Source organism: Schistocerca gregaria, chromosome 3 (genome assembly GCF_023897955.1).
Source record: "Schistocerca gregaria isolate iqSchGreg1 chromosome 3, iqSchGreg1.2, whole genome shotgun sequence".
Lineage (NCBI taxonomy): Eukaryota > Metazoa > Arthropoda > Insecta > Orthoptera > Acrididae > Schistocerca > Schistocerca gregaria.
This window is the reverse complement of record NC_064922.1, coordinates 565,658,049-565,673,542: the sequence shown is the minus strand read 5'-3', so window position 1 is coordinate 565,673,542 and position 15,494 is coordinate 565,658,049. Positions and strand designations below refer to the sequence as shown.

At 44.8% G+C, this 15,494-nt stretch overlaps 1 protein-coding gene across 3 annotated transcripts in view; it reads left to right on the top strand.

The window, feature by feature from the left end:
• LOC126354870 (patched domain-containing protein 3) overlaps positions 1 to 15,494 on the top strand; it is a 382,944-nt gene that overhangs the window by 187,420 nt on the left and 180,030 nt on the right. For 2 of the 3 annotated variants that reach the window (XM_050004871.1, XM_050004873.1), the window contains one exon: positions 5,941 to 5,983. The exons of the other annotated variant lie outside the window; for it this stretch is intronic. The gene's annotated coding sequence lies outside the window, so the exon portion shown is untranslated. The remainder of the gene's footprint in view (positions 1 to 5,940; positions 5,984 to 15,494) is intronic. 3 annotated transcript variants of the gene reach the window in all.

The following is a 15,494-nucleotide window of genomic DNA, read 5'->3' as shown; positions in this document are numbered from 1 at the left end:
GCACCATTGTGAAACGCCAGATTTAACTTTTGGTTGTTTTTACAGATAGTAAGGGCCATCATTCCATTACGTTTACCGTATCGTTTTATCAGCTGCTATGAAAAGGTGATTTCTTTTGAAATAAAAGAGTTTCTTCTGATTACAGACAGCTGTCGGGGTAGACAGGTCACTAAGAATATGTGAGAAAGCTTTACAATTGCCAAAGTTGGGATACACCTGTTGGTGAACAGGTTCCAAGCGGAAACGGCGCAGTGTTGGCGGCAGCTGTTCCGCCGCCGACCATACCGTAAGCAGCGAAAAAGCGGGTGTTGCTGGGAACCGTAGCGAAATGGTCACTACTAGGTGTTCCGCGAACTGCGCAGTTCCCACCAGCGGAAGGAACTTTCACCGCGGCAGCGTTTTTGCGAAAATCTGGCTAGGCGGATGCGGAGTCAGTGAGGAAAACGAAAGCTGCAGAGAGACGGCAGAATGCGTTACGAAGTTTCGGAAGGTGAACGGCTGACGAATGACTGAACTAGCATCAAGATGGCTGTAGTGTACGGTGCCTAAAGTGTAAACTGGTCAGCATGCATGCAGTTCCATTCCAAAGATCGGCATGCCTATTATCCAGTTTACACGGTTTTTACATTGCACAGTAGGTGGTGGTGGTGGTTAGTGTTTAACGTCCCGTCGACAACGAGGTCATTAGAGACGGAGCGCAAGCTCGTGTTAGGGAAGGAAATCGGCCGTACCCTTTCAAAGGAACCATCCCGGCATTTGCTGCACAGTAGGCGACTAGACAAAAGCTAGACGTATAACATGGGAATTAACTGGGGAGGCCATCCTAGAAAGTACCTGAATTGCTTGCCTTAACTGTTCTCTCGTATGAACCGCACCATAGTAATCTATTATTTTAAGCTACAGCTACGAGATCGCAAACAAAGTACTTTTGTGATCAACTTTCTAAAACACGAGGTGCAAAAAAAGGAATATTGAAGTTTAACGTTAACGTTGAGGTCATTATGGGCGGATAACTAACGAAGATTGAAAAAAAAACAGCCTGGGGTGGGGGGGGGGGGGGAGGGGGGGGGGGAAAGGGCGGGTTTCGTCTGAAATGATTTACAAACGTCGAAGGAAAACCTAATACCTGTTGCCAGAACGCAATTGTAACCCCATTCTTTTTTAATGAAAGTCCGGTGTGTTTAGACACACGACACCTTCCTACTGACAAGGACAACGTGGGACTACAACTTAGTCCTCTTGCATGTTGTTGATAAGACGTTAGTGTTTACAACTTTTAAGGTTGGAGACATGCCATCGTATTTTCGGAAGAATGTCGTCTGCACAACTCCAAAACACATAAAATGTAGGTAAATGCGAAAACTATCGTACAGTCAGCTTAACATTTCATGCAACAAAATATCTGATCAGAATAATGTACAGAAAAATGGAAAAGAAAATTCAGGATCAGTTAGATGACGTTCAGTTTGGATTTAGAAAGGTTAAAGGCACCACATAGGCAGATTTGGAGCTATACTTGATAATGGAGACAAGACTTAATAAAAATTAGGACATCTTCATTGGGTTTGTTGACCCGAAAACAAAAGAGTTCGACAGACTAGGGGGGTGCAAGATGTTTGAAATTTTCAGAAAAATGGATACAAGTTAATTGGGAAGAAGGGTAATGTACAATATGAAAAAGAACCTTTTGAGAAAAATAACAATGGAAGGACACAAGAGAAGTGATCGGATTAAAAAGGAGACAAGGCAAGGATGCAGTCTTCCTCCGCTACTGTTCACCTTGTACATCGAAGAGGCACTGACAGCCCTAATAGAAATGAACAGGAGTGGGAACAAAATTCATCCTGCAAGTAAGTGATATGATTCGCTATTGTCATTCCAATCACCGGAAAAAATGAGGAATAACTGCAAGATTTGTTTAATCCAATGAATAGTATAAAGAGAACAAAATGCGAATTGAGAGTATATCGAAGAAAGACAAAAGTAATGTGGAACAGCAAAATGAGATAAATATAAACTTAACATCTAAATTGGGTAGCACGTAGATAGGCGAAGTGAGGGAATTCTGCTTCCCTACGCATGACGGACAAATCAAGGAGGATATGAGAATCAGAGTAGAACTAAATAAGTCTACAGTATCAAATATCAGCCTAAAAATGAGGATGAAGTATCTGAGAATGTTCCTCTGGTGTAGGATGTTGTACTGAAATTAATCTTCAACTTTGGGGAATTCGGAAAAGAAGAGAATACTAACGTTTGAGATATGACATTATAGATTGATGGTAAAAATTATATGGACAGATAAGGAATGGAGAACTTCTCCGCAGGATCGGAACATGTAGAAAACACTGACATGAAGGAGGGACAGGATGATAGGACATTTTAGGATACCGCGGAATAACTTGCGTGGTACTAGAGGGAGCCGTAGAAGGCAAAAGTTGCAGAAGATAAAAACTGGAATACACGCAATAAATAATGAGTGTAAAAGTTACAGAATGATGAAAATTTTGTCACTGGAGAAAAAATCGTGTCGGGTCACATGAAACTAATCGAGAAACTGATGACCCAAAAGAAAAAATGACAACGAGGACAAAATTAAACGAATTTGAGCTATACAACTAGGTTCCGCGAAAGAAATAGACCTGCTACAAAAAGTGAAATAATAGTATTTGATTGCTGTAGTAAAATTTCCAAGTTCACCGTTTAAAAAGAAAAAGGACCGTGGAACCTGACGAAAGGCTCCTCGCATTTACCTTAGAGGCTAGTGCAATACGTGGCACGAAATATTTCTCTGTGTCCAATGGCTTTGAATATACGCTGTTCTTCATGTGGCTTCATAGAAAGTAGTTCATTTAAGTCGGATCTCGTAATTCTAATTCTTCCAACTTCGAGATCGACGCTCTCTGGAGAAATATATTTTCTTAACTAACATAGGTTTTTATGTATTCTGGAATTCCTGATTCGTATAAGCAAGTTTTCCAAATCTTTTAGAAAATTAATGAAGTAACTGCAACAGAAACGGATTAGAGAAGCAACGCGAATGGTTCGTCAGGAAGCTCTGTAAACGGAATTCCTGTGTGTAAGCTGGCTATTGCAGGCGGAAGACAACTGGAACGTGTGCGAGCTGATGTAACATCGGTTAACAAGTCACAGAGTTGCGGTTACGTTGTTTAGCAGTCCACAGGGCAGATGCTCATTACGGTGAAGCTGTTAACACCCGCCTCACACGACGGTCGTCTAGACTGCAACCTGGAATGGCGGAAGCCTGCTACACAGGTTACACGTAACGTGACAACACACGGTTCCGCCCGATGATATGCTAAACAAATTATCTGTCTCACGATGGATTTCAGCTGATAGGAATGAGTCTCCTTTTCTGTAGAATCTGTTCGTCTAAAGGGAAAATTAATTTTGAAGTTCGTCGGGGGTGAGTTGTGGAATTCATAATCACCTACCAAGCAATCTCAGCTTTCTCTCTCTCTCTCTCTCTCTCTCTCTCTCTCTCTCTCTCTCTGCGATACACAGTGATACATAAAGCGTTCACTCTTTTTGCTCTCCTACAGTAATGAAACGTACTTGCGTAACAGATTTGTGCCTGTGTTGAGTATTGATGACTTAGTAGCTATCGTATTGAACTGCGATAAAAGTTTCTTATTCTGAAGTTTTTGATAACTATTCATGTTACGTTAACACGATATTCTTGAAATACTTTCTAAAACCGATTTCGTTTAAATATTTCTTTATATAAAACAACAGGTTTCGACAGACTTTGTTGTCATCTGCAGCTCTGTCGAAACCACTTGTTTTAAATATAGAATTACTTATGCTTCTTGTCTTTAGAAAGTTTTTATCAAGTACACCAGATCGCTCCTTCTGTCTTCCCAAAATGAAAAACTGCAACCCAGTATTTGTCGACAAACTGTCGTTTGGAAGAGCTGCTGGAATGCATATTTCGGCAGCAGGTGAAAGGATATCTGATGAATAGTACTCTAAAAATGTTGTAAGTACCCTTCTTTAAGGACGTGCAATAACGTTCTACCACCGAATTTAATTTAATATCCTCCTACACGCACAATTAGATTTATGTGGATGTTGCGGTTTACGCCGTTCGGAATGACTGCCCATATGCCCTGTCCACACACATTAATGTGACCTCCTGTTAAGAATCTGAAAAACTACCTTCTGCAGCGCGGACCACTACGAGACGTGCAGACAATAGTCATTGAGGTTCTGGAAGATGCCGACAGACCAACAGGGATAAGTGGCCATGCTGACTCCAGGGCCGTGACCAGCTGGGGTTAAGTTTCTCGACTGAGGAACCATTGAGCGAACAGCACAATCGAAGTGGTCTCGTTTGGGTTTAAATCCGGGGAGTTTGTTGGTCAGAGTAGTACGGTAAACTCCTCCTCGTGGCCTTCGAACCACGCCCGTACACTGCGATCTGTGTGACACATTGCATTATCCTGCTGGTAGATGCCACAATGCCGAGAAAAAACAAACTGCATGTAGGCTCGAACATGGTCCCCAACGATAGATATACACTTATGATAGTCGATTGTGCTTTCCATAAGGACGAGATTACCTACGCAATAACACGAAAACATTCCACAGACCATAACTGTTGCGTTTTCAGATGTTTCAGGCCGTACACGCCAACGGCCATCTGTTTCACGCAGCTTAAAACGAGATTCATTTTTAAAAGCCATCTGTTGGCATCCAGTGGTCGTCCAGCTGAGCTACTGCCGTGCAAATTCCAGCCTTCGTCGCCGATGAACAGCAGTCAGCATGGGTGCACTGACCAGTGGCTTACTGTGGAGGTCCACAAGGAGCAACGTTCGCGGATCAGCCGTTGCGGATACACTGTTGGTAGCCCCTTAGTTCATGTGAACGGTCAGTTGCTCAAGAGGTGCACGTCTATTTTCCCGCACACGTATCCTCAGCCGTCTTTCACCCCTGTCACCTATGACCCGTGATGCACTACAATTGCCTAGTTGCTATTTTTGGATAGCGCCAGTTTGCTCTATGCGGTATACTTTAACAACGGTAATAAACTTAGCCGTTTCGTAAATGTTTCCACCCTTTGCCCGAAATCCAATGATTATACTCTTTTGGACGTTAGATAACTCGCCTTTTTGCAGCTTTACAACAACGACTGCACTGTTTTTCGCATCCCCCCGGACACTCTTTATATACCCTTCACTGCTAGTGGTACCACCACCGTCTGTGAGTGTCTACTGTACGTTGACATAAAAAATACGGTGTGGTAACATTAAACTGAATGGACCGTGTATATTTGATGATTGTGGATGCGGAGCAAATAGTCTATGGGCTAGAGGGAAACCGTGTAGCGTTCACCTGTAGTGGAAATAATATAAATCAGGACACCTCTTGCTAAAGACGACTGCAGTTTATTAACCTCTGGATTAATTCTATTGATAAATCAGTCGAATAGATTCAAAAACAAAAAAACAAAAAAAATGTCGCTTCTGGATACACCAAATCGTTGTGAATTTATGTCATAAACAGTTACCAAATCATACAAACTTCTTCCAAAAGCGTTGTCGTATGATTACAGCAAAAGCTCAGATAATGCACAGGAAGCCTTCGGTCTATCGTAAGCCAGTATCCATGGGTATGGCCGAAAAAGTAAAGTTGGAAATTGTGATACAACGTACACTTTCTCGTACAAAATTACACCGTACATGAAGGTTAAAGGTAAAGTAGACACAGATTAAATACAAATGAAGCTACAGAAAAGACTTTGTGTGAAAATGTCGATGACAGAAATATAACGGTAATTTATTGCCAATGTCACATACGAAAAATCAGTTATCTAATTACTCGTATCATACTTTAGTAAGTATACAAATATTCAAATTAATTACATTAAATAAATATTGAAATATCGGGCAAACCACTTACGCTGCTATTTCTTTTCAGGTAAGGACATACTCAAGATTTTGGTGCCAGTCTGTGCTGTTATGTAAGTAGCTGCAGTCGTTATGAGCAAACTCACAGCATATTTATCTTCAATATTTATGTGAGTCGTGATCTGAAGTTCTCGATATTATATTAAAGGGTCAACGTCGTCGAGTCAAAATGAATAAATATCGTGTGCCTTTCAGCCTTTTGAAATGAGGGCATTTTCCGCTTCCTTTTCAATTTCGCTATTAATTTTATCATGTTTCTTCTCATCTGCCTCACATGATTTCATAGACACCATTCCAGAACTGCACATCGCAGCTGAATCAGAATTGATCACTGGGAAACGAAGCCATGACATCCTCTTCAGTAGCCAACAACGCTAACAATTAGACCACAGAGGAGGATTTAAGTCAAACTTATTTATGGATGGTCAGGATGTGAAGTTGTAGACCTTGTGACAGCAAAGGGGCCATCGTGAAGTGCTGATGAACTTTCGTCGTGCTCAACTTTGCTAAGGGTGAGAGAAACGTCATGTTGTTCCATTGCGTGTTACAATCGATACAATGGGGTTGTAACAGTTGTGGGAAATACAATGCCAATTTGAAATGACACAGGTATAATTTTCAGTATTTAACTATGGCTAGCAGTAAAAGATGGTCTCTTTATAACTATTTTGTCATTATCGGAGTATATCATAACAAATTCAGACCATATGAAACACGTATGTCACAGTAAAGAGTGCCCAAACAGTCGCATCAGTATAAAGTCTGGCGTCAACGGCAGCTCGTATTCTCGCATACAAACAATCGTAAAGCTGTCCTATCGAATCCTACGATAGATTGTCCCAAAGTCCTCGCAACTTTCGTTGCAGTTCGGCAATGATTCACAGGCTCCAGAGAACGAGTAAGTCCCCACTTCTGATGTCCATGTGTGTTCACTTGTCGAGAGATCTGGCAATCTTGGTGGCCGGAGCAGTTGTCGTACTCCATGAAGAGCACGTTGCGTCGTAGCAGCCGGATATGGACGTGCGGTGACCTGCTGAAAAAGCACATCACCTACCTGTTGACCAAATGGCAGTTCCACGGGGATAACAGCCTGTGCAATGTAGCTGGCATTGGTTTCTTCACGCTGCAGAAACATCAGATGTGACCGCGAGTTGTAACTGATGTCCTTGCCTCCCACCCCCTGGCCCCACAAACACATACACCATGAAGTCTGGGATGGGACCCGTATGTCGTCGGCGAATGCACTTCGGAACAGACCGCTCACGAGACCTACGCCGAACACGTGTACGCCCATGTCTCACAGCCAGAACCTACTCTCATCGCTGAAGATAGCAGAGTGCCATTGCACACTCCAGGCGACTCTTTCACAACAGCGTAGCTGTTCTTGGCGATGTCATCGTGTCAGTTGTAGCCTGGACAGAGGCAAGCAGAGAGTTCCTGATGGTCCTTGGTGACACATCAAGTCCAACATGTGCCGAGATGTCTTCCCTGGACAATGTTCAGTGGGCTGCTCTTGCTCACATAATGCTTGGATGTTGACGGGCGTCGGTACTAAGTGGACATTCAGAGTCTAGTCTACGGGTGTAGCAATTTTCCTGGAACGAATGTTGCACAGGCACGCACTTTTTATCTCTAAAGAGTTAGCACAGTTATTGCCTTCAGAGTCAAAACAAGTGGCAAACAGACAGATGTCCAGAGCGTCTTCAGACTGTGACAGATGAATCGTCAACACTGCACTGAGATGACAAAAGTCATGGGATAGCGATATGCACACATACAGATGGCGCACCCAAGGTATAAAAGCGCAGTGAATTGGCGGGACAGCCATTTGTACTCAGGTGTTCATGAGAAAAGCGTTCCGACGTGATTACGGTGGCACAACTGGAATTAACAGACTTTGAACGCGGAATGGTAGTTGGAGCTAGAAGCATGTGACTTTCCATACCGGAAATCGTTAGGGTATTCAATGTTCTGAGATCCACACTGTCGAGAGTGTACCGAGAATGCGATATTTCAGGCATTTCCTCTCACCGCGGACAACTCAGTGGCCGATGGCCTTCACCTAACGACTGAGAGCAGTGGCTTTTGCGTAGAGTTGTCGGTGCTAACAGGAATGCAATACTCCGTGAAACAGCCGCATAAATCAGTGTGAGATGTCCGACGAACGTATCTGTTAGCATAGTGCGGAGAAATTTAGCGTTAATGGACTATGGCAGCAGAGGACCGACGCGAGAGGCTGTGCTAACAGCATACCTGTCTGCTGCGCCTCTCCTGACGTCCTGACCATATGGGCTGGACTCCAGGCGACTGGAAAACAGTGGACTGGTCAGATGAGTCCCTATTTCAGTTAGTAGAAACTGATGGCAGGGTTTGAGTGTGGTGCAGACCTCATGAAGCCACGGACCCAAGTTGTCAACAAGGCATTGTGGAAGCTAGTGGTGGCTCCATAATGGTGTGGACTGTGTTTACATGGAATGGACTGGGTCCTCTGATCCAACTGAACCCATCATTTCCTTGCAACTATGGACGGTTGTATAGCTACTAGGCCCAATATTTGTGCAGGGGCTTCCAACGACTTGTTGAGTCCACGCCATATGGAGTTTTTGCACTAGGCCGCGCAAAAGGAGATCCGACATGATTTTAAAGGGAATCTCATGACTTTTGTCACCTCAGTGTACAACCCATCAGTATGCAATATATATTATGGTGTCAATAAAAACAGTCCTTGAGGGTGTTACAAATTTGTTCCGGCACTGTGATTCCAGGGCCTTCAAGAAGGGGGTTTTCCTTGCTTTCCGAAAACACTGAGTCATGGTATTCGCTGATTGCGTGAGAAGCGATCAGTATAGGCGAGTGTGAATTTATGATCCTGCAAAATGGAACATGCTGCCACTCTTCTTGAGGTCTCCTGCCTCACTGTTCCCTCGATGGCGCTGACTTTGGCGGTCTCGTGTGGGCGACGTCCACGTGATGAGGCGGTCGCCTGCGCCCTCCGCGGCCGCCGTGTGTGTGCGGGCGGCGGCACCAGGGTCGCGGCGCCCATCAACGCCGACAAATGAGGCCTAATTGCCACTCGCAGTCGGCGCATGCTCCCCCGTGCCATACGCGGGTCCCCCACAATAGACAACCCATCAAACGCAGGTGCCGACCTCACCGCCTGCGACGACCGCGCACCTCGGGTGCCACATCCCGTCACGCGGAGCTCGTGCCTCTACCCCACCCACCCACCACCCAGCGTCTGTCCTCGGGCTGGTGTCGCCTTTATAGATGACAGTGCGCAGATGCTCCGGGATAGGGCGCCGATTCTTGGAACAACTGTGTGCGGGGTCCTTCCAGGTCATTTGTAACACACGCGCACGAAATGGGCAAGGCAACAGCTACGACAACAAGAACATTAACTGGAGTATAGTGAGGCGAAATGAATCATTAACGTTTTGTGCCTAAAAGAGCTGGTAAACACTTCATTGCGCGTGGTAAGTTGCTACCATGAATAGATCATAGTTATAAGTTTTCTGCAATACTTGGGGATCTATTCTTTTTAAATGTAAATAGAAAACATTAAAATGTATCGTGTTAACTGCAAAATGTATAAAAGCAAAAAAAGCATTGCATTGTAAATCTTAAAGTTTTCTATAATGTATCACCCATACTTGGAGAGGTGTCTGTGTCTGTGCCGTCCAGTCCCTTCCAAAGGAAGAGTACTTCATTAGTTGACTAATAGTATCTTTAATAACGGATTCATACGAGAGGCAAAATTACTAATCCGATGACAACAATCGTCGGTCACTTGCGAGAACATTTAACAAGTCAGAAAAGTAAATAGGCAAATTTCAGATATAATATAAATTTTATTGACCTTCTCGGCCCAACTGCGTATTCCCCAGATGCGTAACAATCGGATGGTGGGGTGAACCAGTTTTTATTATAAGCTGAACAAGCAGTCTGAGAAAGTTATAAGACGAGCCCCGCCGGCCAGTGTGGCCGTGCGGTTCTAGGCGTTTCAGTCTGGAACCGCGTGACCGCTACGGTCGTAGATTCGAATCCTGTGATGTCCTTAGGTTAGTTAGGTTTAAGTAGTTCTAAGTTCCAGGGGACTGATGACCACAGATGTTAAGTCCCATAGTGCTCAGAGCCATAAGATGAGCCGGCCGGAGTGGCCAGCGGTTCTAGGCGCTACAGTCTGAGACCGCGCGACCCCTACGGTCGCAGGTTCGAATCATGTCTCGGGCTTGGATGTGTGTGGTGTCGTTAAGTTAGTTAGGTTTAAGTAGTTCTGAGTTTGAGGGAACTGATGACCTCAACTGTTAAGTCTCATAGTGCCCTGAGCCATTTGAACCATTTATAAGATTACGAAATGGTTCACGGATAACAATTCGGATGTCAGTGTCCAACGCACACAACAGTGCGGCCAGCAACTAGGTAATCATCATTAGCTGATGACTACGTGGTCGCTTGTCGAAATATTGTATCCGTTGGACACTGACATCCCGCTGTTCCCCCGTGAACTACACGGACGGAAAAAAATCGCGTGACCAAGAAGAAGTTGTGCTACGCAAACGAAAGTCAGTAGGCGTGTTTCTAAATCTGAAAGATGATGTCTATTCAAATTTTTCGCTAGTCGCATAAGAGTGGCGCTAGCGGCACCACTACGAGCATGCCGCTCAGGTCTGCTTTAAAAACACGGCGCAATGGTCGAAAGCATTATTTATCTTTGATACTGGCCGTGGTGAAATATTATTAGCAAAGAATGCCTTTAAGGCTCAAAGACAGCCGTACCAGCACCTCACTGAGCCTGAATGGAATCGTGCCCTCCGCCACACACCGTTGGGTGGCTTGCGGAGTGTAAATGTAGCTGTAGATGTACTGAACATGACTGCTTGCGTGGTCATGAGAATGTACGGTCACAGAGAAGACCGGGCTCTGGCACCACCGGGAGGGAAGACCATCGTGTTCAGCAGCGACCTGAGCAGCAGTTGGCACCACAGTGATAAACGATCTTTAACAAATCGGTTACTTCAAGCTCAGCTCCGAGCCAGACCCCCTCTAGCGTGGATTCCATTGACCGCAAACCACCGCCATTTGCGACTTCAGGTGTGTTAAGCGAGAGCCAACTGGAGGTATGTTGTGTTTTCTGATGAAAGCTGGTTCCGCCTCGGTGTCAGTGATGGGTGTGTGTGGGTTAGGAGGAGGTGAGTGGAGGGCCTGCAACCAGCCCGTCTCCGTGCTAGACAGACTGGGTTATGGTCTGGGGTGTGATTTCCTATGACAGCACGAGCGCTCTCGTTGTTACCCCCCACCCCCCCACACTGATCGCAAATTTGTACGTCATTGTGGTGATTCGACCTGTTTTGCTGCCATTCAGGAACCTCATTCCAGAGGAGGGAGGGGAGCGGGGAGGATTTCAACAGGATAACGCTCTCCCACATATTGCTGTACAGAGTGTCGACATGTTGCTTTGGACAGCTCGATCACCAGGTCTATTTCCAATCGAGCACATATGGGACATCATCGGACGACAACTCTAGCGTCATCCACAACCAGAGTTAGCCGTCCGTATATTGACCGACCAAGTGCAACAGGCATGGAACCCCACCCCACAAACGGTCAATCGGCTTATACACAACACAATGCATGCACGTTTGCATTCAGCATTCTGGCGGTTACACCGGTTATTGATCTACCAGCATTTCACAATTGGAATCGCTTATCTTGCACTTAGATTAATCTATGACCTTGCAATGTTAATCGCTTAAATATATTACTTAGTCAAATATATTTCCGAACTTTTATTACTCTACATTAATTATTTTTTGATGCTGCGATGAATTTCATCATTTTAGTATGCCGAAAGAAGCACAAGACGGCATAAATCTGTTTAGTATAGAGCCGTTGCCTTCAAACTGGCGATGCAAACACATTAGTACATAGCATACGACACGACCTCGATCCGAATGGGCTCTCTCTAAAATCTACAACCACATGTCTCGGAGAGCAAGTCTTGTGGAAGTCCTTCAAGGACAGGCCGTGTTGTTGAATTATTGTCATCAATGCGAACATATAATCTGCGATCCTGAATAAAATTGTCGAGAAGTTTTAAATAGCAGTCTGGTAGGGGAGTGGTACGTCGGAGCTTCACGATCAGGCAGCGTCGCCATACTTTATCGTAAGCTTTCTCTATATCGAGAAAGACTCCAATGGTGTGTTTTTTCTTGTTGAAATTGTCTTGGATAGATTCCGTGATGCGTTGTAGTTGTAACTCAGACGATAGCTTCGCCTGGAAGCCAAACTGCTCCGGTCGGATGGCGTTGTGTGCCGCAAGGATGTCCAGCACGCGTTTCAGTAGGACACGTTCCAGTACCTTTCCCAGCGTCGGCAGTAAACTTATGGGTCTGTAGCTGTCAGGATGTGAGAGATCCTTGCCCGGTTTTGGTATTGGCACTATTTTGGCAATCTTCCATGCCTCTGGGAAGTATCCAGTCCTGAGGCAGCTGTTCACTATCCGGGTGAGAAGCACAATAGGCTTTCTCGGTAGGTGTTTCAATTCCGTATTGCTGATTCCATCTGTTCCAGGTGAAGTGTGTTTGCTATACTTGATAATCCTCCGAATTTCCTCCGGCGTTGTGAGCCGGGGCATTGTGTTAGTCGGGGCGTGCCGGATAGCTTCCCCTTCCCCCGCTGTGTCTATTTAGGGATAAGACAACTGTCAAGTTTGATAGTTCCCGTACCCGGCAACAGATAGCAACACTTACCTCTAGGTTTTTACATTTGAGGGTTAGCGCGTTTTTCCGCGCATGTCTTCAGTTGTTCTTCTCCTCTTGAGCCTCATCAATTTCGTGCACGCTAAGGCGTATGCCACCGTGAAAACGTCGTTTGCGTAACGGCGCGCAATGCTGTGCAATGCTACTGTTGCCGTCATAGGGGGATGGCGGCGTTTGGCTTGGCGGCCGCGCCACTCCACGCCGTACTGACAATGCAGCACGTCTCGCGCTTGCGATAAGCCGGTGAGCGGTGGGCACACACGCGCTCCGTCTACGGCTAACGAGGCGCGGCCAGCAGCAACACGCGACGCGACCAGGAAGCTTCGCAGGGCGCCGCTGGCCTTGGCTAGCGTAGGCCAAAAGCGAGAGCTGCTCGCTAACCACTTGCCTAATCTCTGTCCCAATAGGAAACAAGTGCCACACCGCTCTGGTTCAGCCGCTTCCTGCATTATGTTCAGTAAGTTGAACGTTGCTGCCTCTCCTGATTGACCGAGTGTTGAGGGACGGTTGCACACTTTACGTCGCAGGTACGATAAGGATCTCGTTTAATCTTGCTGATCTGACGACCTGGGCATCTTTCTTGATGGCCACAGCCTGTGCCGTACGTGTTGGGGTATTCTGAGGAACTATGGCCGCGGAGCTTTAAGATCTTGACAAAAAAAAAGGGCACGTGAGAGTCTCGTACTTAGAGTATAGTGTACTTAAAGGTGTGTGCCCTCTGTATTCCTCGCCGCCTAACAGAACACCACAAAGAGCTATGGAGGACCATCTGTGCGGTGTTTCTTGTGCTGATGGCCACAGTTTTTTTACCAAACATCGTCACAGGCGATGAAACGTACGTTCATTACTTCTAACCGGAAAGAAAACGGCAGTCCATCGACGGCAACCACACCACCTCTCCTCCGAAGAAAAAGTTCAAAGCTGTACGCTCAGCCGGTAAAGCAGTGGTGACAGGCTCCTAGGACTCTAAAGGAGTTATTCTGTTTCTTCAGTTTTAACGTTGTTTGAGAGGGAACCAGCAACTTCATTAAATTCCTTAATGTTTTTATTAACGATTCGGCTAACAGTTGCATTATTTACATTAGGTGACTACTTTCATACCTTACAGATTCATTTTCAAACCTGTTTTACTGAGGTTGCACTAATAGTGCCTGATCTTAGTAATAAACATGAAAGTGGCAACACATGCTTTATAAATGTTTGCAGTATGAATTCCACAATCCACACCTACCTCTTATCAAGTCAAAATCCAAATTTTGACTTGATAAGAGACATATATTGACCGTGGCATTCATTGTGCAAACATGTATAAAGCATGTGTTGCCAAAAATGTTTCAAATGGCTCTGACCACTATGGGACTTAATATCTGTGGTCATCAGTCCCATATAACTTAGAACTACTTAAGTCCGCATCTCGTGGTCGTGCGGTAGCGTTCTCGCTCCCCACGCCCGGGTTCCCGGGTTCGGTTCCCGGCGGGGTCAGGGATTTTCTCTGCCACGTGATGGTTGGGTGTTGTGTGATGTCCTTAGGTTAGTTAGGTTTAAGTAGTTCTGAGTTCTAGGGGACTGATGACTATAGATGTTAAGTCACATAGTGCTCAGAGCCATTTGAACCATTTGAATTACTTAAACCTAACTAACCTAAGGACATCACACACATCCATGCCCGAGGCAGGATTCGAACCTGCGACTGTAGCAGTCGCGCGGTTCCGGACTGAGCGCCTATAACCACTAGACCACCGCGGCCGATGTGTTACCACTTTGATGTTTATTACTAATATCAGTCACTATTAGTGCAGCCTCAGTAGGCCAGGCTTGAAAATAAACCTTCTTGGCGCAACAATCAACGTTGAAGTGTATCGTGCTCCTCTCAGGAAATTTAAGATTCGACTGCGGCTTGTACATCTCCACAAAAACGCAACCCAACTTCTCCTTCTCCATGGTAACGCAAGCCCTCACACAAGTCTGCGCACCCACAAAACTTCACTGGACCCTTCTTCCTTATCCATCTTACAGCCTGCATTTATCGTCTTCTGACTTTCAGCTGTCTGACTCATAGAAATATGCAGTCCGCAGGAAGCAGAACGTGGTTAGTGGGGAGGTTATTGATGCATCAAGCTATTGACACCGACGTCGAGAAGCAGAGAAGTACCATGCAGGCATACGGGCCCCCACAGTAAGGTGGCGTAAGGCCGTCGGATTGAACGGAGATTATATTGTAAAATAGGGTTTTGTAGCCAAAAAAGTGTTGAATAATATGGCTTATTGGAATCTTAAATAAAACCAATCTGCTTTCATAAAAAACTGTCTTGCATTACTTACTGAACAACTCTCATATTTTAAAACTAGTTATACTCGTATAATGTGTGAACGGAAAAGCCATACTTCGTTGGTCGTGCACCATCTTGTACTCTGCAACATAAAAAGATAATTTACTCTGGAATATGGGATATTTACAAATTAACTGAGGTTCATTTATGTATTAACAATTTTCTCTGCCTTGAAAATGGAAATGTTTTGTAGTTTCCAACAGCTTGCATTTCAAAATGTATTTAACTTGTAACTGGTGTTCGATAATAAGTCTGCTTGAATTGGTTTCACTTACTGATTATTTGTGTGTAGTAGAGTAATAATGTAAGAGATAATCTATGAAATACAATATTGACAAGATATTTTCTACTGCAATGCTTTTAAATTTCAATAGAATATTCGTTCCTAGGAACATGGCCGTGATGTACTTTGTAACACGTCTTCACATTTAGAAAATGTTCAATTCTTCGGAATAATTTGTTTTTTGCTTCAGAAA